The sequence below is a fragment of the Olea europaea genome, chromosome 23 (genome assembly GCF_002742605.1).
Source record: "Olea europaea var. sylvestris chromosome 23, O_europaea_v1, whole genome shotgun sequence".
Classification (NCBI taxonomy): Eukaryota; Viridiplantae; Streptophyta; class Magnoliopsida; order Lamiales; family Oleaceae; genus Olea; species Olea europaea.
The window spans coordinates 6,598,836-6,624,459 of NC_036259.1; the positions used below are offsets into that span (position 1 = coordinate 6,598,836).

At 33.8% G+C, this 25,624-nt stretch overlaps 1 pseudogene; it reads left to right on the plus strand.

Annotated features, from left to right (window-relative positions):
* Positions 1–17,067: 17,067 nt before the first annotated feature.
* On the plus strand, positions 17,068–18,735 carry LOC111371975 (annotated as a pseudogene).
* Positions 18,736–25,624: the final 6,889 nt, after the last annotated feature.

Below are 25,624 nucleotides of genomic sequence, written 5' to 3' on the forward strand. Positions count from 1 at the left end.
TCCAAAAAATTGAATTTTTAAAAAAAAATATGTAAAAAAAAATTAAAAAAAAAAAACATGTGCTTGCGAGCGGCTCGTGGGCTCGGCTCGGCCCATGAGCTCGCGGGTTAAAGGGTCGAGTCGAGCGATCACTAGATATTTCACTTCTTTTTTTGGGTAAACAAATTGTTGGAATTCTGACTCAAATTTATCTAGAGTTTGCATAGAGTGGTGTATTGGGCCTTGTAGATGTTTAAATAGGATCCATGGGGGGAAAATGGATTGACAGCGCTAGCCTACCGTTTAGTAGATGCTCGAGCAATGAGATTCAGCATTGACCAGTCACCCCCATTGCGCTCGCCTGGCGCTCCAACATCACCATCGTTCGAGTTTTTGACCTAGTTTCTATCTTTTGGACTATTATTAGGGTTTTGAGACGTACCCCTATAAAATAGTAGACTATTCTTTACAATTATATTCATTATTGATGTTAGAATTATTGTGGGCGAGACAATTTGTAATTTCTTTTTCAATTATAATTGAATTAAATCTTCAATTACTTTGCCAAATTAAAATCTGTGTCTTGTATTTTTGTTGCTGCGAACAATACTTTATATCGTGTCGTATAACCTCATTTTGTCCCAACAAGTTGTATTAGAGCTTTGGTTTGCTTTGTTCGAGTTCTTTTTTTGCTCTTGATAGCAACCATAAAGTATGACATTTCGCTTTAAGAAAAATTGTAGTTGAGGCATCAAATCTTTCGTTCATTAGCAAATTTGACCCAAATCTTTTATTTGTGTCACCCACAATACTAATCTTTATGAATGGAAGTTGTTAATTTGACTATTATTTGACCCAAAAATTAACATTGACCATAATTTTGACTAATTTTAAAAGAATAAAATGGTAAGTCTACATTTTTAACCAAAATAAAAATTAATTACAATAAATTAATAATTAAATCAAAAAAATAAAAATACTATTCATCTTCCCCTCCACTCACCCCCTCACACCTACCAGCCAAAACCAAAACCCACCAAAATTGAAACCCATTTTGGATTAACCAAAGTAATGGCAAAATACAGATATAAGATGTTTAAATTGAACGAGACGAAGTACAATACTAAACAAAACACATACTGCAGTATTTGATAAATATATTTTTTGAGATTTTTGTAGAGGACTTTTTGCTTCAGAAGGAAAATACCAAATTTATGAGACTATAAATGCAGGCCTCTTATATGCACAGCGAAGTTCTTTATTCAGATTTCTATAATGCTCTATTGCAAAACATAGCTGTCGTATAGCCTCTCTTTTCTCCTCATCTCAATCCAAGATCAAGACTCTTTGCCTTTCCACCTCTTTCCCTAATTCCTCGATTCTAGATCTTAGTTCATCAGTTAGATTCTACGCTCGGCTGAACATTTTCAGAATGCAACTGTTGTAGACGACCATGTGTTTCTTGAACTTGCTTATCTCGAAAACTTAGCTATGGTGGTGCCGATTTTGGTGGGTTTTGGTTTTAGGGTGGATGGATGTGAGTAAGATGTCAATCGGGCTAGTCGACTCGGACCGCCCGTCGCTCCGACTGTAAAAAGCCCGAGCTGAGCCCCATTTTTGGGACATGGGCTTTGCTCGAGCCGGCCCGCGAGCCCTTATTAAAAAAAATTATGGCAGTAATTAAAAGGCAGCAGTTAAGGCCTAACTGCTTCCTTTTAAGGTAGCGAACCTGTTGCCTTTTTAAGGCAGCAGCTTATTTAATAATAAAAAAAAATGGAGAGAGAAAGAAAAAGGGTCGGGTCGGTTCGGAAAGGCCCAAGTCGAAAGCTCTTAGGCTTCGGAAAAAAGCTCGACAATTTTAATCGAACCGAGCTCGAGCCTCAAATTTCGACTCGCGAGTCGACTCGGCTAGACTCTTTGACAACCCTAGATGTGAGTGGAAAAAAAGATGAATGGTGTTTTTGTTTTTCGATTTAATAATTATTAATCTATTGTAATTATGTTTTTTGTTGAAAAATGTAAAGTTATCATTTTATACTTTTTGAATTAGTCAAAATTATGGCCAATGTTAATTCTTTGGTCAACTAACAGTCAAATTAACAGTTTTCATGAATTTGGACTTCAACTGCTAATTTTTGAAATGTTTGGTATTGTTAGCGGTACAAGTGAAAGGTTTGGGTCAAGTCTACTAATAAACGAAAATTTCAGTACCTCGGCTACAACTTTTCCATTTCGCTTTTAGATCGCAACCTAGAATCTCATTATAACAGATAAAGATACGAGCAGTACTCGTTTAGATAAATTTAGATGATGTGTTGAGATTTGACGAGATGCCCGTAACTTGAAAACGAAGGAGAAATAATGGAAAGATTGGAAGGCACTTTCACAAATTTATTTTCAACTTTCGAATAATAATTTTCAAGACGTTATGAAGGAAAAACGACAGCGACGTTGTGGTTGATTATTAAAGTAATTGTACATGACTAAGAATTTGATAAGCAAAATGCACCTTAAGCAAGGATTATATTCTCATCGCATAATATAAGGCGGATCATTGGAATATTACTTAGTTGTTTTTAAGGAGATTGCCTCTAATTTAGAGACTTTAAAGATAAAATATGATGAATAAGATTTTTCTTTAATTCTTTTGTGTTCATTGCTCGATTCGTTTACTTTGTTTAGAGACGCGATTTTAAATAGCCGTGATATTCTCACTATTGAAAATGCGTATAATGCTTTGTTTATAAAGAAGAAGATGAAGCATTTGTTTGGATCTAAGGCTAAAGATGGAGATGGTCTTGTTGTTCATGGTGGTCACGGAAGGGATGGGTCGAAATCTAATTTCAGTAATCAAATTTATGCTTATTGCAAGAAGAAATGACACACCGAGAAAGATTGCAACAAATTGCAAAATACAAAAAATTTGGCTGCAAATCCAAAAAGAAGGCAATCCTCGGGCAAAGCCGATGTCGTAGAGGACTATTTGAGTGGTGGAGATATCTTATGGAGATTCTAATGAGGATAAGAGTCTGGATTAACTTGTGCTTTTCAAAAATATGATTTATTCATTTTTTTCAGTGTTAGCCCGGGCCAAAAGAAACCCCAATCCAATCCAATATCCTTCAAACTCCCACCTATTCCTTCCAGTTTCGCCATTCGAATCTCTCTCTCAAACTCCTATAAACATAGATGGACCACCATAGACACAGTCTCACTAGGCGTCGATTGTCGCCTTCCTCCAATTAGGCATCAGCGATTTTGTTTGGAACAAGCTAGATTCTAGAAGGTCTCTCATTTATCGGCCTCTAACTATCTCTGAAATTCTTGTGGTTTCTTTTCATTTTCAAGCCTTAGATGGCATACGCCTTCGATTCCAGCAGTGATCCGACAGACGGCAACATGGGTGCAGAATAATAATGTGAATTCCTCAAGGCCATCTCGGTTCTCTTTTCTTTTTATTTGTTTAATGTTATAATCTTTTCTTTTTAACATACATTGAACCTAAAGTTAAGATAAGCTAGATGACCTATGAATCTTTTCTTGAGTCGTGTGTTTGATTTAAACGTTGGAATAATTTCATATGTGGCCTTCACATTCAATTGTAAAATTTTACGGGTTAGATGTATAGCTGATAAAAATATTTGTGATTGGGTCAAATTTGTTAAGTGATCAATTGGGTCTTTTACACCTTACGAGTTCTAATTAATATGATGTAGTAATTTTAAGTATGTAGGCCAAAGATAAATCCTAATTAGAATTATAGTCGTAATGGGACGGCTCAATTATTTCATATATATAAAGGTTAGGTCTCTTCTCCTCTCCATATGTTTTATTGGCTTGCCCCATTGATAGCTAATACTTTGTGAGGAGTATGGAGGAGAAGATCTTGGCTGCTATTACAACTATTATTCATATTAACAATGGTTTCCGCAGGTATGAATTTGTTTTATTAATTTATTATATTGTGATTCTCGATTCTTAACATGATCAAAATTAAATTCAACAATTGGTGATGCCTTCATGTTAAGATCGAAATCCTTCATGAAATTTTTTTCCTATCTCACGTTGAAAAACGTCTTCTGTGCATACATTAAAATTATATGTGTAATGTATAGTTCATTGTATAACACGTACGTAGATTTACTGTTACCAATGCGTCATTGAATTAATTCCTATTTCCTTCACGTGGTTGAGTAAGCCACAAGTAGGAACAATGAATGCTTATAGTGTCCCTCTCTCCCCTCCTTTTATATTCTGCTTAATTGATTTACAGTGTAACCTTGGTTCGGCTCACAATGACTTCGTATGAGCACTCTCTATATCGACTGTGTTTTTGCCACCTAAGGTGGTCTTCTCTCCATTTTAATTGTTCTATGGTATATCTAAGGCAAAAGAGGGTTCCTGAAATTCCATCTTCACCGGTGCTGCCTCAAAATAGGAGTTGGGGATTGTTGAAATTAGAATTGATTTTGTGTGTGGAATTTGCCCTAACAGTTAGGTGGTTGATTGTTTAAGAAAAAAATGAAAAATCTTAGGGTTTCCTGCAAAATCGGTTGAATGGAGGCGGGCGCTTTAGTTGTAAATAATGAAATTACGGCCCCCGCATGCAATTAATGGAAAAGGGTCAATTTGCAATTTGCAAAAGGCTTTGAATTTAAATTTTAATGGTTTTGAATATGATTTTTTTTTTAAAATGGGTTTGACCCATATTTAGTTTTGACCCAATTAAATGTTTATTGACCCGATTAAAATATATTAAATAATAATAATTTAATTGATGACTTTTGTATTATTTCATTAAAATGTTTAGGCATTTAAATGTAGTCATTATTTGCGCGCCTAAATTTCAATTTTTTGAAATATTGAGATTTGTTGCCTATTTTGTTTCCAAAACACATATAAATTTTGTCGTTTATCGATTAATGATTATGATTTGTTATATAATTATTGTTTTGTGATCGAATTTTTATAGGCATTGAGACGATTCTTATATTCCCACTGAAAGAGAAATAATTTGAAATAAAAATGGGTGGTAGTTGTCAAAGTGACACACTCATTATTATTTATTCGATTTTCTCTATAATAAAAAATATATATTTTTGCGCAACAGTTTTGATTTATTGCATGTAATATCTTGCCCAAATGTGTTATTATATGTAATATTTTTGAAAATGGCATAAGATAGTTAACAAGTTTATTTTGCCCAAAGGTGTTGGTGTTTCAAAACTAGTATAATTTTGTTAACTGGCTACATGATGTGTTTTAAGAGTACCTTATAGCATGTTGTATTATCGACTCAAAGGTGACTTTATGATGATGCACCTAGACTCTTACCGTAATAAAATTCATATGTTCGATTCAAATTACGTATTATCTAATTAATAGCCCTTATTAATTAGTTGGATATTATATCATCCATTTGATTGCATCATTACGTTTGGATGATATTGAGTGTGATATTTTATGTTTTCACAGTTTATAATGTCTTATCTCTTTCGAATCAATTGTCTGCTATTGAAACTTTGACCGAGAATAACTATGTGAAATGGAAACGAGACGTAAAAATAGCACTTGATCTTTTGGGCTTCGATTTTACAGTGGAGAAAAATCTTGAGAAATCCATAGATAAGAGTATCGTTGAGTATGTAGCTGAACATGAAAAGTGGCCCTATTTGAAAATCATTAAGCGATCAATATCTGATTCCATTCTATGTGTCATCCCCGATAATGAAAATGCCAAAAATTTTATGGATGTCATAGGAGAAAAATTTATTGAGTCTAATAAAGCCGAAATTGAGGATCTGATGGATAAATTGATGAGCACGAAATATGATGGCACAAGTGGTGTTAGGGAATATGTCATGAAAATGATAAATATATCATCTAAGTTAAAGGCTCTTGACATTCCCATTGCGTAGCCTTTCCTGGTCTATCATGTTTTGAATAGCCTTCATAGCAAGTTTAATCAGCTTAAGGTTGCTTACAATGTTTAGCGGGATAAATGAAATTTGAATGACCTCATAGCAGTGTGTGCCCAAGAAGAGTATAGGATGCGCCGTGAAACTGTGCAATTAGCTTTTCAGCCGTCACAGAATAATGGGCTTTCTCATAATCATAAACATAAGTTTCATAAGGATAATAAGTCCCATCGAAGTTAGCAGAATAAAAATTTTAGTGGTCCCAAAGGAGTCATAAAGAAAAATGATCAATGTAAGTTCTGTAAAAAGAAGGGTCACTAGCATAAAGACTGTTTTAAGTTAAAGACTTTGTTGGAAAAGAAGAAGAGTTCTTCAGGTATTCCCTTGGTCTTAGTTTGTTTTAAGTCTTCTTTAGTAGATGTGCTTTGAATTATTGGTGGTTAGACTTAGGAGCTAGTATTCATATTGCGAAATCCTTACAGGGGTTCACAAGCAAACGGAGGCCAATTGAGAATGAAGTAAACTTTAGCATTGCAAATGGAGTTCAAGTGAATGTTGAATTCATAGGAGTAGTGAAATTGACTTTAGAGTCTGATTTTTATCTTGTTTTAGAAAATACAGTTTATATACCGCAAATGAGACGAAATTTGATTTCTATATCGAAACTTGATGCTTGTGGTTTTACATTTAATTTTGGTAATGGGGTGGTTGAGTTATTTAATGATTCTCGTTTGATTGGAAATAGCATTTTATGTGATGGTTTATATAAATTATATTTGGCTCCTTTAGTGATGTCTCATGTGTTACCAATGTATCAAAGAAAATGACTTTAATTCGTGAATCATCCTCTATGTTGTGACATAAGCGTTTGAGTCATATCTCTAAGGATAGAATGGAAAGATTAGTAAAAGATGAGATACATCCCTCTTTGGACTTCTCTGATTTTGAAACCTGTATGGATTGTATAAGAGAAAAGCTAACTAAATCTACAAGGAAGGGTTCAACTAGGAGTAATGGAATTTTGAACTTGATACACACTAATATCAGTGGACCTTTGCCTTCCATTATATGTGGGAACAAATATTTTATAACCTTTATTGATGATTTCTCACTATATGGATATGTTTACTTGATTAACGATAAATCACATGCACTTGAAAAATTCAAAGTTTTCAAACTGGAAGTAGAGAAACAATGTGGGAAAAGTATCAAAGTTGTAAGGTCTGACCGTGGTGGTGAGTACTATGGGAAATATGACGAGTCTGGTCAAAATATGGGTGATTTTGCAAAGTTTTTACAAGAGTGTGAAATAGTGCTCCAATACACCATGCTAGGGACACTTGAGCAGAATGGTGTTTCTAAAAGACGTAATCGAACTCTAAAAGATATGGTTAGAAGTATGATGAGTAGGACAAATTTGCCTGAATATTTGTGGGGTGAAGCGTTGAAAACTGCTATGTATGTTTTGAATAGAGTTCCAAGTAAAGCTGTTGCAAAGACACCTTTTGAATTATGGCCAGAACGTAAGCCAAGTTTGGCTCACTTTAAAGTTTGGGGATGTCCAGCTGAGGTTAGGATTTATAATCCATTTGAAAAGAAATTAGACCCTAAATCAACTCCTGGCTACTTTATTGGGTATCCGGATAGATCAAAGGAATATAAGTTTTATTGTCAAAATCACGGCACTAGAATTGTGGAGTCCATTACTGCTAAGTTTCTGGAGAACGATTTTGGAGATAGTGGGAGTTCCACGTTGAGAGAAATTCTTGTTAAACCTAATTAAGTTGTTATTCCAGTTCCAATTATACAGGAAAGAGTTAGTTCTTAACCAATTGAAGTTGTTAATGAAGAACTGAGGAACAAGAAGGAACCTCCAGCTCCTCAAACAACAATTGAATTGGTTTCTGAGCTACAAGTTAGGAGATCACAAAGGGAAAGAAGATCTGCATTGGCCGGTGATTATATTACATATTTATTGGAAAGCAATTTTAATATTGTGCATATTGTTGATCCTGTAACTTATAACCAAGCATTGATAAGTCCTGAGGCAGATAAATGAATAGCTGCCATGGAAGATGAAATGAATTCCATGGAAAGGAATAAAGTTTGGGATCTTGTTGAATTTCCTCCAGATGCTAAGGCTGCAAATAACAAGTGAATTTTCAAAAGTAAATTAGATTCAAAAAGAAATGTTGAATGAAAGAAAGTAAGATTGGTTGCGAAAGGTTTCACTCAACGAGAGGGCATTGATTATGTTGAAATATTCTCCCCTGTTTCATCAAAAGAATTTTTTCGAATTATCATGGCTCTTGTGGCACACTACGATTTGGAGTTTCATCAAATGGATGTTAAGACAGCATTTTTGAATGGAAATTTTTCTGAAATGGTTTATATGAAACAACCTAAAAGCTCTATTGTGAAATGAAAAGAGAACTTGGTATGTAAGTTAAACAAATCATTGTATGGACTTGAGCAAACATCTCGGCAGTGGTATTTGAAATTTGATGAGATTGTGACCTCTCTTGGTTTTATTGAAAATACTATTGATTAATGCATTTATCTTAAAATCAGTGAAAGAAATTTTATTTTTCTTGTACTGTATGTTGATGACATTCTGCTTGCTAACAGTAACTTAGGGTTGCTTCATAAGATAAAGAAAATGTTTTCTGCTAATTTTGAGATGAAAGATTTTGAAAAAGCTTCCTATGTACTTGGCATTAAAATACATCGTGATATAAATTGTGGCTTATTGGGACTTTCTCAGAAAGCTTATATACGACGTGTTCTAGAAAGGTTTAATATGCAAAATTGTGCACCTGATGATTTGCCTATCATAAAAGGAGATAAGTTTAACAAAACTCAATGTCCAAGGAATGAGCTAAAAAGAGAGTCTATGAAGATGATTCCATATGCTAGTACTGTGGAGAGCTTAATGTATGCTCAAGTTTGCACTAGACCGGATATAGTCTACGCAGTAATTGTCCTTAGCAAATTTCAGTCTAATCCAGGACAACAACATTGAAAAGTAGCTAAGAAAGTTATGAGATATTTGAAGAAAACTGAAAGTTATATGCTTACATTCCAGCGTACAAATGATCTTGAAGTGGTAGACTATTCAAATTCTGATTTTGTTGGATGTCAAGATGATTTGAAATCAACCTCAAGTTATGTTTTTACATTAGTTGGTGGTGTCATTTCTTGGAAAAGCGTTAAACAGGCTCTAGTGGTATCTTCTACTATGCAAGCTGAATTTGTAACATGTTATGGGGCTACAGTCCAAACAGTTTGGTTAAGAAATTTCATCTCTGGTTTGAAAGTTGTTGATTTCATCTCAAGGCCGATCACTATCTACTGTGATAACAGTGCAGCAGTATTATTTTCAAAGAATAATAAAAGTTCTGGTGGATCAAAACATATTGACATAAAATATTTGGTTGTTAGAGACAGAGTCAAAGAAGGGCAGACGAAAATAGAGTATATCAATACAGAGGCAATGATTGCAGATCCCTTGACTAAGGGACTTGCTCCAAAAGTCTTTAAGACACATGTTACTAATATGGGTATTGTGGAAACATTTGATATTTTTGGTTAGTGAGAGTTATTTATGTAAAGAACTACGTTTTGGATTTGATCCCTTTGTGGGGTACGTAGGCAACCCATATGTTTTTGGGTACAGCACTTTCTGACAATAAAATATTTTTCCCCTATCCATTGACTATTTTGAGCATGCATTTGATTCATGTCTTTTTATTATGATATTATTGTGATATTGAGATATGACATGTAAAGATATAAGATGAGTCTCTTTTGGAGACATATGACTTCATTTTGATCAGAAGGATTATGAGGACCGATATGAATTAGCACAATTTTTTATCACACTTGGTGCTAAGTTCATACCACATATTACCACATTGGTTGGAGGATGGGGATCCATGTCGATAAGGACGTTGGCATTTGTAGCTGTGGAATGGTCTTACATCGGTTAATTGGTGTAATGACTTCCATGTTCGGTGTTAATATTATTGTTGGACCGGATCATGTCATGTAAGGTGTCATCATTAGAGCTATACTTTGTGGCCACCTATGTAGTCTAACCTGAGTGTTAAAACTTTGTTATAGCAATCAAATATTTGCCCAAGTGGGAGAATGTTGGAATAATTCCATATGTGGGCTTCATATTCGATTGCAAAATTTTACGAGTTAGATGTATGACTCATAATGATATTTGTGATTTGGCCAAATTTGTTAAGTAATCAATTAGGTCTTTTACACCTTACGGGTTGTAATTAATATGATGTGGTAATTTTAAGTATGTGGGCAGGAAATAATTCCTAATTAGAATTCTAGTCGTAATGAGACAGCTCAATTATTTCCTATATATAAAAGCTAGGTCCCCTCTTCTCTTCATATGTTTTATTGGCTTGCCCCATTGATAGCTAATACTTTGTGAGGAGTAAGGAGAGGAAGATCTTGGCTACTATCACAACTATTATTCATATCAACAATGGCTTCCGTATGTATAAATTCGTTTTATTAATTCATTATATTGTGATTCTCGATTCTTAACATAATCAAAATTAAATTCAACATTAAAATCATGTATTAATTATGTATTGTATATGAGATTAATTGGTGGGCAGAACCCCAGAAGCTGTGTTGGAGTCTTGGGAAAGTCGAGTTGAACAATTGGTAAGGTTAGACACATAAGAATAGAGATTAGATTATTAGAGATTGGTAAACTTAATTGGATGTTGTGTTGAAGGGAATGAGATTAGCTCTGTAAATTGCCTCCAGTAATTGGATGTTGTAAATTGCTGAGGGGGATGAGATTAAATCATTAGAGATTGGTGAACTTAAATACAATTTTACAGAGAATAGATTTTATACACATTGGAAGAGACGAAGCTATGCACACGGAAGTTAGGGGAATTGCATATCAGGTCGAACTTCTAGCTTATCATCAACAACTATTCCATTAATGGTCCGACTCCAAACTTATTGTTTAAAACTATATGGTTCTAGCTATGGATACCGTAATGGACACTACATTATATACAAGTAACATATTTCTATGTGTATAAGCAATTTATGGTGGTAACAATAACAATTATAGGTTTGAACTAAACTTTGCTACTATCGTTATGGTTAGCTCATAATAAAGTCCATACTTTTGAGAGTCTACCACATTATCATACATTGTGTTACGGTTTTGTGGAGATATGTATTTTTGGTAAATAGTCGTCCGACATAATCACTATGACTTTCTTTTTAAGGAGACTCCCTTTCTTTCGAAGTTATGAGATTATTTTGCCAAGTTCAATAAATATGGTTGTCTTGCGTCCCTAACTACTCACGTGTCTTGATTTCGGTTATAAAATGTGGTTTTGACTTGTGACGGGATAGATTCTTGATTTTTCGATTAAACTAATCTATTTGGTTTTGATTAACATTAGAGAGATTGTAGTGCCCATATAAATAAATTATGAGTCATCCTATTTATTTATAAATATTTGAAATATTTCTAGACTGGTATCCATCTTCTCCTAAAAAGAAACTAGTCGATGATTGTTAAACTTACAGATTTTCATCACGATTCTTAAGCTTTACAGATCTTATAGTTTTTGGCCCTTGGTTGATTTCCATTAATTTCAAAATAAATTTTTTTTTCAACCACATATTTTTCAATAAAATAATATTACACGTAACTCAAAATTTTTCATTATTTTTTAATCACACATTTTTCATCAATTTACTATTTTAAATTCATTCTTAGGGGGTTTTTGAGCCATATTTTTCTCAAAAAAAAAAAGTATTTTGAAATAGTGTTATGATGAAAAATGTGTGGTTAAAAAAGAAAGAAAATTTAGATTTGCGTGTAATATTATTTAATTAAAAAATGTGTGATTGAAATGATGTCAATCACTGTTGAAGAATATATTTTGGTGAAAAAAAAGGGACTCAAACAAGAGCTTAATAATAAAAGGAGGTGTTCAAACTGGCGCTTAGAGTCAATTTGACTAGCATGTAACTTAGCTTCTATTTGCTAGAGATTAAAATTAGGATTTTAGTAAATTTTGATAAAAATTGTTGAAATATGTGATTGAAAAGTATTGTGTCCCATAAAATGTGTAGTTAAAATTAATTGTTAACTTTGAATTGAGATTTTAATTGAATTTTAATCCAAACATGGGCTAAATATGTTAGTCAAAAGGTGGGAAAATTAAATTTTAATATTATATTCTTTTGAAAATTGTAAAGAGAGATGTGTCTGTATAGTATATTCATTATTTATTTATTTATTTATTTTTCCATTTCTCCAATTCAAATTTTTGGTCAGAAAATATAAGTTGAAGATTGGCTTTTTTGTCATAACTGGTAAGCATATATGATATTAGTCAATGTATGGCCTCCTTTTTATAAATTTATTTTTTCTTAAAAATTCATTTTTAACAATATATTTCTTGGAGCTCACAACCTTTAAAAACCTTGCAAATGTATAATTTATGAAATTTTATTAAAATTTATGAAAAATCTGGTTATAAGCTTAATCAGAACAATTAGTTTTATTCCCACAATTTAATTGAAAAAAAAAATCAAAACTTTCTCATTTTTGCACTGTATCCCTAACTTTTTCCATTGTATATCATTCAATTAGATAGAACATTTTGTCTCGAAAATTGATTTTCGTCCAAAATTCGTTGGGGGACTTAAATTTATTTACCCAATGTCTAACTGATTTTTTCGACAGATTATCTTGAATTTTGCTATTTGTACACTGATTTTTGACACTTTAGTTGACACTTGCATTGTTATCAAGTGTCAATTGAATGAAAAATCTGTTTGAAATTTAAATTGTTCAATGGAATAATGTTACTTGGCAAAGTGTAAATCAAAATGTACATTATAGTGTACATGTAGCAAGAATGCAGAGATGTAATAAACAAGAGACAAGTAATTGTGTTTGAGTAGGTCTCTTTGATACCTTATTCAATAAAGAATTTTTATATTTTATAGACTTGTACATCCAACAGAAATCAGCTTTACAAGGGTGTCAAACAAACTAAAGATAAAACATTCATACATGTCAAATATTCAAGTTCCAAAAATTTGTTTCTATCTTATTGCATATTCAGTTATGTTCTCCATGATATACGCTAACACCCTCCTGCAAATTGATGGGCAGCAAACAGATTTTCAGTTTATGCTTGAAAACTTGAACCGCAAGGCTGTATCTCCTTTCGTGAAATTGATGGGCAGCAAACAAATTTTCAGTTTATGCCTTGAAAACTTGAACCGCAAGGCTGTATGTCCTTTCGTGAATATGTCTGTAATTTGATCTATGGAAATATGACAAACTTGAACATCCATGTTCATGATTTTTTCTCTCTCAAAATGATAATCAACTTTGATATGCTTGGTCCGAGCATGGAATAGAGGATTAGAGGCCAAAACAATAGTACCTATATATGTTATCACACAAAATCACTAGACATTTAGGAAGTGCAATTCCCAATTCTTGAAATAGCATACGGGTCCAAAAGAGTTTAGTGGTTGCTAAAGCCAGTGATCTATGCTCAGCTTCTGTACTTGAATAAGATACTGTAACGACCCGAACCTCTCGCCCAAGCCGTTAGCTTACGTACTATCCGTTTTGGGTAGACCTTGCGCCCACTTATCCCTCACGGCTTTTCTTCGCGTCCTCCATGATTCGAACTCTTGACCTCTACATAAGAGAGACTTAAGTTGAATCTTGATACCAATTGAGCAACCCAATTGATACCGGGATTCAACTTAAGTGTCTCCTATGTAGAGATCAAGAGTTCGAATCTTAGGGGACGCGAAGAAAAGTCGTGAGGGATAAGTGGGCGCAAAGTTCACCCAAAGCGGACAGTACGTAAGCTAACGGCTTGAGTGAGAGGTCCGAGTTGTTACAAAAAAATGCGTAAAAAATGCGTATTTTTTTGTAACGACCCAGGCCTCTCGTTAATTGAATATTAATGGAATTAGCCACCATGCATGTAACATTAATACAAAAATGGACCCGGACCTCTCGCTCAAGCCGTTAGCTTACGTACTGTCCGTTTTGGGTGGACCTTGCGCCCACTTACCCCTCACGACTTTCTTCGCGTTCCTCAAGATTCGAACTCTTGACCTCTATATAAGAGAGACTTAAGTTGAATCCTGGTATCAATTGGACAAGTTGCCCAGTTGGTACCAGGATTCAACTTAAGTCTCTCTTGTGTAAAGGTCAAGAGTTCGAATTCTGGGGAACGCGTTTGTAACAACCCGGACCTCTTGCCCAAGCCGTTAGCTTACGTATGTCTGCGTACCAGGATTCAACTTAAATCTCTCTTATGTAGAGGTCAAGAGTTCGAATCCTGGGGAACGCGAAGAAAGTCGTGAGGGGTAACTGAGCGCAATGTCCACCTAAAACGGACAGTACGTAAGCTAACGGCTTTAACGAGAGGTCTGGGTCGTTACAAAAAAATGTGCGTTTTTTTGTAACGACCCATTCTAATTTAAAAAGTATTGTAAGAGTGAGTAAAATTAAATACAACCATGTAAAACTAGAAAAGTCATCAATAAAAAGAACATAAAAACGACATCCACCAGTTGAAGCTATAGGCGATACCCAAACATCAGAGTGTACGAGAGCCAAGGGACTTTGAGTCTGATGTACGGAGCAATCATAGCGAACTTGTTTGGCTTTTCCTAGAGGACATGACTCGCAGACTTGGTAAAAGGCTCATTACTAGGGAGATATCTATATTGAAACAATTTATTCAAGACAAATTCGGAGGGGTGACCTAAATGGTTATGTCAGCTATCCTTAGTTGTCTTCATTCCTAATTTGGCTGCAAAGTAATGCATTTTATTTGAAACGCTCTTGTTACCAGCTAGGGATAAGGTCCATTCTCAGCTTGACCTTGGTAGAGGATTCTGTTGGTCTGATTCTGTTTCACAAAAAGGAACTAACAATCAGTATAAAGTAACAAAAATTATACAAACAGAAATTTTTTATGGACAGAAGATTTACAGATGCATTCGGACAGTGTAAAATATGTTTCATATGAAGAGAGTGATTATCTAGTAAAAGAGAAGTGTGTTCAGTATGTTCAATAGATAAACCTGTCCCGTTGCCAACTGGGATTGAGTCTGTCCCTTCAAACGGCTATTGAGTAGTAAGATTTGCTGCATTACTTGTTATGGGTGCGTTGGCCCCACTATCAGCATACCAAACTTGGTTATCAAGTGCTGCATCTGATTCAGCGGCCATGGCTGCAAGCTCTACAGGTGGAATTCGACCTTGATATGCATAGTTAAACCGTTCATAACAGTCTAATGCATTATGGCCAGCCTTTCCTCAAATTTGATATATAGGTCTGCTGGAGGAATTACCCTGGGGACGAGAGTTATTCTGTGGTGTAGAACTTCATACATTAGAGGAAGCAGAAACACCGTTCTGTCTAAAAGGAGGATTCAGACCAGGCTTCTGAGATTTCTTGGGAAAGTTTAGCACTTTTACCTTGGAGGTAGCAAAAGCATAATGTGTATCTGCAGGTTTTTGATGCTGAATATCAAGTTGTGCTTCGAAGCTGAGGAGTTCAGCTTGGAAATCATCCAATGAGAGATCATTATCTCGTGTTGCAAAGGTGTAGAAAGTAATAAAGGGAGTAAAACTCACCCTTAGGCCCCCCAACAATTGACCAATAAGGTCCTGATCATCCATAAGCTTGCCCGCTGCAGTAAGTTGATCAGCAAGACATTTAGCCTCATTAATATAGGCAGTGCAGGTTTTGTCGCCTTGAGAAAGAGTTTGAAGTTGGTGCTTAAGCAAAGCAAACCGTGACCTTGATGCTGATGCAAAACGGGTCTGAAGAGAATCGCAGGCTTACTTAGCCATCTTGATCCCATAAAGAGAGGCAACTACTTTCTCTGAAATGGAAGCCAGGATCCAACTTTTAACGCAATTGTCCTTTCGGAACCATAATGCATAAGCTGGATTTGGTTCATCCCGAATAATTTCTTCGAGAGCCTTGATTTTGCCATCAACATAGCTGACCAGATCATGGCTACTAAAGAAAACCATAAACCGCATACTCCAAGCCATAAAGTTAAGACCAGTAAGTTTCTAAATAACAGGTTGAGAAGTGGCCTGAAGGATTGATTGGGGTGAGGAATATTTTTAGTGTCCCTGGAAGTGGAAGACATTATGAAAAATAGGAAGAAATGTGCGAAAGCTGAATAGAAAAGGATCAGGCATTAGCCAATTTCAGCTCTAATACCATGAAAGAAAATGCAAAGAGGTGGTATACAAGAGACAACGTAATTGTGTTTGAGTAGGTCTTTTTGATACCTTAATAAAGAATTTGTATATTTACAGACTTGTACATCCAACAGAAATCGGCTTTACAAGGGTCTCAAACAAACTAGTCTAACAAACTAAAGATAAACATTCATACATTTCAAATATTCAAGTTTCAAAAATGAGTTTCTATCTTACTGCATATTCAGTTATGTTCCCCATGATATATGTTAACACATTATACAGAAGGTGAAAGATGAAAATGCATTCAGAAAAAGTGAAGAATAGAAGTACGAAGATTAAAAAAAATAATAAAATAAAATAAAAAAATAAAATTAGCACCTTCTTCATTGCAATTAAAATACAATACGGGTTTTAATATACTCACCCTTTGTACAGCCTTTATGGAAGATGCGTGTGTTTTCCATGTGGCCCCCTTCAAATTCTTCCTTATGTTGCATCTTCAATAATCCTTCTCCACCAATTCATATACATTTCTTTGCCCATAAGATGTGGGCTGTTTTTCTTTCTTGAAATTCGGCCCCTTTGGAGGTTTATTATTAGCTGCAGTGTGTGGTTTTGCTATGCGATTTATCAGCTTAATGTAAGTCCTCTTTTGCTAATATTTTCGTAAAAGAGTGACATTTTTTTTATTTGTCTGTATTGCTATTTTGATGGGATTTGGTGATTAGGGTTTTTGCTTCTGATTTTTGTGTTAATTGATGCTCCCTATTTGGGGAAATATATTTGAGTTATTTGTGTGGATAATTTTATTTATATTTGTAAAGGCGTGTTGCTTGAATTGATAATCTAGAGATTTAAACAGTAAGGAAGAATTAGACATGCTGTAGCTCTGTAGATTTAAAAATATTTTTCTAAGTGCTTTGAAAGCCTGAAATATTGCTAAATAACCTTTTACAGTGACTGAAATATGTATGCAAAGTGACAAGGTTTGCGGTTTTGATCTGTTTTTAACAAATGGTGGAGGGGAATTTATCATCTGGAAATATGTTGCAAGGTAATAATTCTTATGGAGGTTTTAACTTGCAAGGACCGGTACGAGTTAAGCATCATCATCGACGATATAATTCTCATCGTCGACAGGGATCATCAATGGTTCGTCACACGAGTCATGAGAATTGTTCACTTAAAATTGGAAACACACAAGATTGTGAGCAGACAATTTCCTTTATGGACTACAGCAAAGAGGAGAGGGTAAAACCTGCAAGTGATGAGGATGGGCCGAGTTTTACCAAATATCCAACAGGAGGAAAGAGGGCATCCTGATGGCAGCGTGTGAAATGGACCGACACTATGGTTAGATTGTTGTTTACGGCTGTTTCTTACATGGATAAATCTGATGTGCCAGAAAAATCTTGACATAGGGGCTGACAGATTACTCACAATGTGGGGGCTCGCATAAATAAAGTATTTGAAGGAAGGTGTGGCTCCACTACCCAAATGTAAGGATCTGTCCAAGCTTCTTGTGCTTCTCTTCTGGCACTGCAGCACTGCCCTTCTTACATTAGCAAGGAGGCAGTCGCTGAGTATGGTTGTGGTGGTGGAAGAAGGAAATATGCAAATTTACATAAAAAAGAGAAGTGGAAACCAGTTTCGAAAGTCATGGCTGAAAGGGGCCATTTTGTTTCAACTCAACAATGTGAGGATAAATTTAATGACCTTAACAAAAGGTAAAAAAGCTTTAACGAGATCCTCGAGCTATAGAGGAACTCCTTGTGAGGTTGTTGAGAATCTTACACTTTTCGATTGATGGATCACATCTCTGAGAAAGCAAAGGAGGAAGTTCAAAAGATTTTAAGCTCCAAACATTTACACTATGAAGAGATGTGTTCATATCATAATGGAAACCGACTGCACCTTCCCCCAGATCCTGATCTGCAGAGTTCTTTGCGCTTAGCACTTAGAAGTGGAGATGATCATGATGAAAATGATGTGAACAGGCACCTGCACGATGATAATGTTGAAGTTGATCAAGAAGCTGAATCAGACGGTAATGATGAATACGAAGAAAATCAGGTTTCCGCGGGATAAGAGGGTATGGGGAATACCAGGAAACTCTACAAAGAGGCTAAAGCAATGTCAGGATAGGCATGAAGAATTTAGTTTCAGAAGTTCTTTGAACTCTCTAGATTACAAAAATTTTAATTTCCAGCCAGAAATTCCTGATGCTGATGTGACTCAAGCGCCACCTGAAGGCGTGAAAGCGAACACGTCACAAAAGCAGTTGTTGAATCATCACACACTGCAACTAGAAGAACAAAGGCTACATATTGAAGCACAAATGTTGGAACTCGAGAAAGAGCGGGTCAATTGGCAGAGATTTGCAAGAAAAAGGACAGAGAATTGGAGATGATGAAGGTGGAAATTGAGAGGATGAAACTTGAGAATGAGCATTGATATAAGTTAATAGCCTTCTATACTGAGCGCTAAACTTGGCTTGATGATCAAGAAGCCACGCCTTTGTCTGTTGAGTCGTTATCACTCTACCATCAGGGCTAACCCTTATATTTTGAAGGCCTTATGCAAATTTCAAATATGGATCCCCTACGAATATTAAATCCCTGTTTGATAGAAGATTAAAAATTAGACTTTTAACATATTTTAATAAAAATTGATGAAATGTGTGGATCAAAAATTGCGAATCCTATGAAATGTATAGTTAAAATTAATTATTGACTTTACCTTAGAAAACAATTAAAAAATAATTAAACAAAATCAGGAAAACTGGAAGCCAAATTACAAGATTTAAACTCCAGTACAAACATTAAAAAAAGGGGGGAAAAGAATAAAAAGTGGATCGAAAAAGTTCCAAAGCAGATTTCATAATACATAGAGAAGCATTAGTTTAATTAAAACATTAATCTAGATGATAACGCTGAAAAATTGGGGGGAAAATGGACAAATGAAACAAAATGTAAGAACCTAGATAGAGAAATGAATATCACTGTCTTTGGCAGCAACTCCTTGAATAATTATAAGCCCGACCATGAGAGCATTAAAAAACGTAATGACCTTAAATTTTAAAGAGAAAGTGACATTTTGTTTCTTGTTAAGAAAATGGAAAAATAATGGTTGGTAAAATAAATGGTCAAATTAATTATATATAGAGAAAGTAATGGATGTTTATCTTTTCAAATTTTATTAGTTTCTTGTGTTTGAATTAACAGGAGCGACTCTAGGAGTTTGAGTTAGCATAGGCGACAGTTGACCATTTACCATTGACCGCAATAAAATATTAAGAGTCCATTTAACACTCATTTTTTGCAAAAAATGCATTTTGAAATACTGACTTGATGGAGAATGCTTGGCTAAAAGTAAAGAAAAGTTTTGAATTTCCGTATAATATTATTTTATTAAAAATGTGAGGATGAAAAGAATAGAAAAATTGTATTTTGAAAAAAATGGGAATCGAACAAGGCCTAAAGTTTAAATAAAACAATTATTTTGCTCAAATTGAACATATATAGTTCTGTTATAAAAATAAATAGGACTCATCAAACGATACTGTTGCTAAGTTTTGTATAATTCAAAGGAAGAGCGCGGATTCAAATCTTTACAATTATTTTTGCATTAAATAGTTAAAACCTAACAAATATTATTTTGTTATATTTAGTGACACAACTCAAGAAGTGTCATAATAGTTAAGTTTACAGCAACCTTTACAAGCGGTCATAGGTTTGAATCCCCTTCATTCTGTTCCCTATTGAATTTTGATAAAAAAGTGTTGAATAAAAGTAAAACACAATAAATTCATTGGTAAGTGATTCGACCCCAAGACTTCAAATTTATACATGCAAGCTCTAACCAAGCTGGAAGAAAAGATTGAAAATGAAATGAGTTACAACTAATATAATGTAAAAGTTTAATCTATTGTCAAAAAAAATAAAAATAAAAAAAATTTCTTCGATGGTTACGAGGAATCCAGTTAGGACGGCCGCCCTAACTCGCCACCATCTAAATCCGCCACTGTTTGCATATGATAATTCTAATATAAATAATTTCATAATTATAATCTTCGCTTTTCTTCAATCAATCAATTTTAACCTTACATAATTTGGGGTCTTCATCAAAAAGGGGCCTTAGGCGATTTTACCTACATTGCCTATAGTCAGGGTTGGCCTTGTCTACGTTGACGCCGTTTCATGCGATAATTAAAAAAATCTTGGATCCAACTTTTGTTAGTGCCTATTTTAGACCTAATGGCATATAACGTTGGTAAAATCACCAATTACTGTAGATTTCAGTGGATGATCACATAGTAATCAAACCAATGTGTGCAAATTTTATTGCGGTGTTTAATACTTGTGGTGCAACAATGCATCATTGAATCAAATTGATGCCATTAAAAAGGAATAATTGCAGCCGCGGCCTTTAACCTTTATTGTAGCTTTTAATTTAATCTTTCATTTGTAGCAATGTTGATCTTAAACCTTTCAGTCCTAAGCAGGGAGACAGGTTGGGGTGTGGGAAAATGAATTATTTCGTCTATCTCTGGTTTCTTAATTAATTATTCTAATCATTTTTATATGAAATATATAAAGTTATTAATTTTTTCCCTTCATTTTATTGGTCAAAAAGTGAACAGACTTTATGATATGATCCCAGATGCGTGCCAAACCACAAAGCATTTATTGATTGATCGGAGAAGGTTGTATAGGCTATCAACCGACCAAAATTTTCCAGATTCTTGCGCAACAAGTTTTTACTTAATTAAAACTCTTAATTTGGTAATTTTATATTATTATGATTCCTTTAGTCACGTTTTACCATGTTTAGTGTTAGTTTTCCAATTTAATTAGGTTTCTATATTTTCCATATAAATAGGATTTTTATTTTCATTGTAAAGGAACCAAGACTTTTATCATGAATTGAATGGAGATTTTCCTCTCGAAACTTTTGTTTCAAAATACCGAACTTTTCAAGATTTAATATCTTATGGCGTTCAAACAAATCATCGGGTTAGATTCTTTGGATTGTGTAATCAAAAGGTCCTTCGCATCACCGTTATCGTTGGATTGTTTAATTCATTAATTCTTTGGGTCAAATCCACAAATCCGGAGGAGATTTCAAGATTGTGTGATTAAGAGGTCGTTCATTTCATATACGTTTGGTTGCTTAGTTCACTTTTGCGGGTCAATTCTTAAACCTTGATAATTATTTGGGCGTTCTTGGGATCCGTTGTCAATTCCTATGAGTTCGATAGCAACTTTACTAACCGGGTTCGCATCACTTTATTTTGGGTTAAGTAGACGGAACCGTCCAGAGCTGCTCTTGCCGCAAACAAATTAGAGGCTTGGGACCGGCACTGCTACAATGAAAGGTTATGATAAAGCTACAACTAATTAAAAAGTCTGAGATTGCAATTGCAATTATCCTCAAAAAAAATTGAAAAAGAAAAAACAAAGACTAGGCGAGTGGGAAATAACTATAAGAACAATTGATGCAGCATTTGGTGCGTTTCTTTTGAGTTTGTTGACGCAAAGAAGGCAAGAACCAAAAAACTAAAAGTGCATTCGAAGTGAAAGACTTCTTCAGAAGGGATATACTTTGAAGATTATATGAAAGGGGACGCGCAGCGTTGCTTCAAAAAATGATTTTTAATACTGTTTTAAATTTTCTTTAAAAAATTGTACACGAACAATTACAAACAACACAATTTTTAACTCTACCTACTCTAAATTTAAGTAGTCGGTTCCAAACTCGGATAAAGAAGGAGAGTTTAAATTTTTTACCTAGTTTTTATATATAAAAAATTCACTATTTCAAAATTAAAATTACTTTTTTATTTTCCAATTTACCTATTTGTTTCCCAAAAAAAAAACGACGTCTGCTCTTGAGCTGGTCTCGACTCGTGGCGAGCCCGAATCGGCTCGGCTCAACCCATTAACACCCCTAGCTGCATTAAACAATTATTAACCCAACAAAGCAACATGCAGTCCAAAATTCAGATAATTAAAGTGAAGAGTAAAAAGTTGACCCAGATCTCTTTTCGTCATTTGCTTCTCTGCCACCCTTTCATTCATGAAAAAGGGTCAAATAGAGAAAATAAGAAAGTCTATTATCATTCTTTGTTGCTTGCTCTACAACAATACAATCTACATCATAATATTGTCATTTTATTGGTGCCGATTGTCCACTTGTTAATTGTTATTTTATGATTTTATTTTTTTTTTTAATTTTAGAAGGGCAAATTTTTTGTTGGATGATAACTTATAAGTTCTTTTGGCTCTCTATTGATGACATGAATTTTATGAAATTTGGGATGTGCTTTTAAACTTTACTTGTACTTCTTTTAATTGCAAAATATTTAAAAACAAATATTTAAATATTATATTTTTGTAATAAAATAATATTATTGAAATATACTTTTTGTTCTTAATATATTTCTTAATTACATAAAATGGGCATCATTTTAAAATAGCACACAACGCCTAAAATCTAATGGCTAGCACTATACACAAGAAGCATTGTGATCATCAAGGTTGGAAGACGGGTTAGGGGGTCGACAGTGGTGGATCTAGCACCTGACTAGGTGGCGTGGCCACGCTTGCTAGCTTTGTAGGAATTTACAATGGCCACACACTATTTCTGTTATCTGCTTTCTTCGCCAGATAGTGAATTGGAGAAGATGAAGTTGTGGCTGGGCCGTTTTTCTTCTGGTTTGGGCCAATTTTCTTTTGTCTGAGAATGGGCCTTTTTTTCATAAAAATGTGGCCCATTAACTCCCTTAAAATGCCAACATCTCTATCTGTAGCATTGATGTTTGAACACCACGCACCACAAGTCTTGCTACCCTTTTCTTCTTTTTCCATTTTGTCACCATGCACGAAAATTGTTATAAAAAAATTGCTGCAACATGAGAAGACACCACTAGAACATACTCAAGCGACATTGTGATGATGCCGCCAATGATGTCATGACACAATGCGACTCGACTCTGCGTCATCATCAAGCTATGATACAGCATCAATGTTACCCTGTGTAACCAATAAATTCCATACCCTCAGACTTTTCCACTTCTTTCTCTTTTAGTTTTTTACCTTTGATAAAAGAATTTAGGCCCCGTTTGATTGCACGAAATTTTCCATGGAACTTGGAATTCGAATTCCAACTTTCACTTTTGGCCTGTTTGATTGACAAAATTTTTCAGGGAATTGATTTTCCATGAATTTCTAGGTACAACACCTTAGAGCGTGATTTTCCACCTTTTTTTTCCTAGGGGATAGGTGGTTTTTGGTTTTCCACCTTTTTTTTTATTTTTTTTTTTGCTTTTTTTTCTTTTTTTTTTTAATTGGGAACAAATTTTAGGAATAATTGTAAAAGAGGATATCCCTGAAATTGACAATTTCCACGTAAAACAAAGTCAAACGAATATCAAAAAATACTTTTACTTCAACATTTTCCACGTGAAAAATTTATACAATCAAACACAATAATTTACAATTTCCATGAAAACAATTTCTAGGTAATTCAATTCCTTGGAATTCATTTTCTTTCCATGTAATTTTCCTACTTGTAATCAAACGCACCCTTAATGTAATTTTTCGGAGTTTTGCCAAAATAGTGTCAAAATGTTGGGAGATTTTACCACCCAATGTGCATTATTTGGTGGCGCTATCACCAGTACTTTTCCCCTTCGCTTCTAGGTGGTATTTGATAATTTCTTTCGTTTTTCTTTGATTTCTTGGTATAATTTTTTTTGTAGAAAAATATGTTACTGATGAATTTGTGCTTGCGCTGATTTTTATAGAGAAGGATGTGAGTACCTTTCGCCAAGTTCCTGATCATCAAGTTGGTTAATTAATGAGGATTAATGATTTTTTCAAATTTTTTTTTTTGTTTTTTTGTATTTTTTTGTTTTTGGCGATTCAATGATGATTCACCTTTGATTACCTTATTTATGGGATGTTGGTGGTGTTTTAGGAGGTATTTCTGAAGCTAACATATTTCATCTTACTATTTCTTAAATGATAAAAAAAAATAAAAATGTGTCTTTTGCACTTTAGGGTTTGTGAAGAGATTGATTTTAGCTATAATTTAATTTATTTAATTAAGAAAATTAGATTAATTCCAATTGGACTAGTTTACTGGCTATGGTTAGGTTTATATGCAATTGGATCCTGGGTTTTACATGGTTGTGTAATGTTGTTATCATTTAAATGTTAAATTAGGGAATTTGTGTGATAAATAACATTATGTGCTATTTTTATTATATTGAGTTGTATTAAATTATATTTTCATATGTATATGATTTTTACATTTTAGTGTATTTACATATATATTGAAATTTTTTTAATATTATTTAATTAATTAATAAACGACATCGTTATTACTGTCGTTGACAACGAATGCCCTAACTGGCCCCCATTCCTAGATCCGCCACTAGGGGACGAGGTGGAGGGACATTAAGCAGTGAGACTATTAATCATATAAAGAACCCTATCAAAAATTACATTTTAAAAGAAATTAAATTAATGTTAGAGAATGCATCCGTGGTTTGTTTAAAAAAATTGCCATGCAAGTTAAATGAACAATGTTTAAAAAAAAAAAAAAAAAATACAAATGCAAGCAGATAGTAATTTTGTTGAGTTGATGTGCCAAAAAAATGAAAATATTAGAGCTCCCTCTAATTTCAAAATCTCTATTAGACATATTGACTCAAAAAAAATCTAACTTCCTATTTTAGATGCGACTTTGTTTTTATTTAGAAAAATAAAAGACACCTAGACATTATTATTGGTTATAGAAGGAATTCATTAGAGACTAATTTTAAACTTTAAGAGTGCGTTTGATTATCAATATTTTTCATTAAAAATGTGTTTTTTCTACCTAGATTACTGCCTTTGCACTATTTGATTAACATTTTTTTGATAGAAAATATTTTTATACTTTTAGTTCTGTGACCATATTTTCCTCAAAATTAAGGAAAATATTTTATTCAGGGAGGGTGAGATTTTAGTTTCCAAGTAATTCACTTTTTCTCTCTCTCTCTCATCTACCCACTAATAAAAAATGAACAAATATAATATTTTTTAGATTAAAAAATTAATTAAACACATTTAATTGACAATTTCCATGCAAATAATTTTATTTTCTTTTCATACAAATTTCATGCTTACAATCAAACACACACTAAGACCCTGTTTGTCATCCTTTAACAATATAAATTGTTTGTTATATAACATTCTCTACCACACATTTACATAATAAAATATTCTACACACAAATCAATAAAAAAATTTAAATTTCAACTGCACATTCTTTAAAATTACTATTCAAAATTCTATATTTTCTCTCAAAATGGGAGACAAATACGCTCTTAAGTGGAAATATATATTTCTAAATAGTGATTGATAAAGAATATGTGGTTCAAAATTAATGAAAAATTTTGAATTTG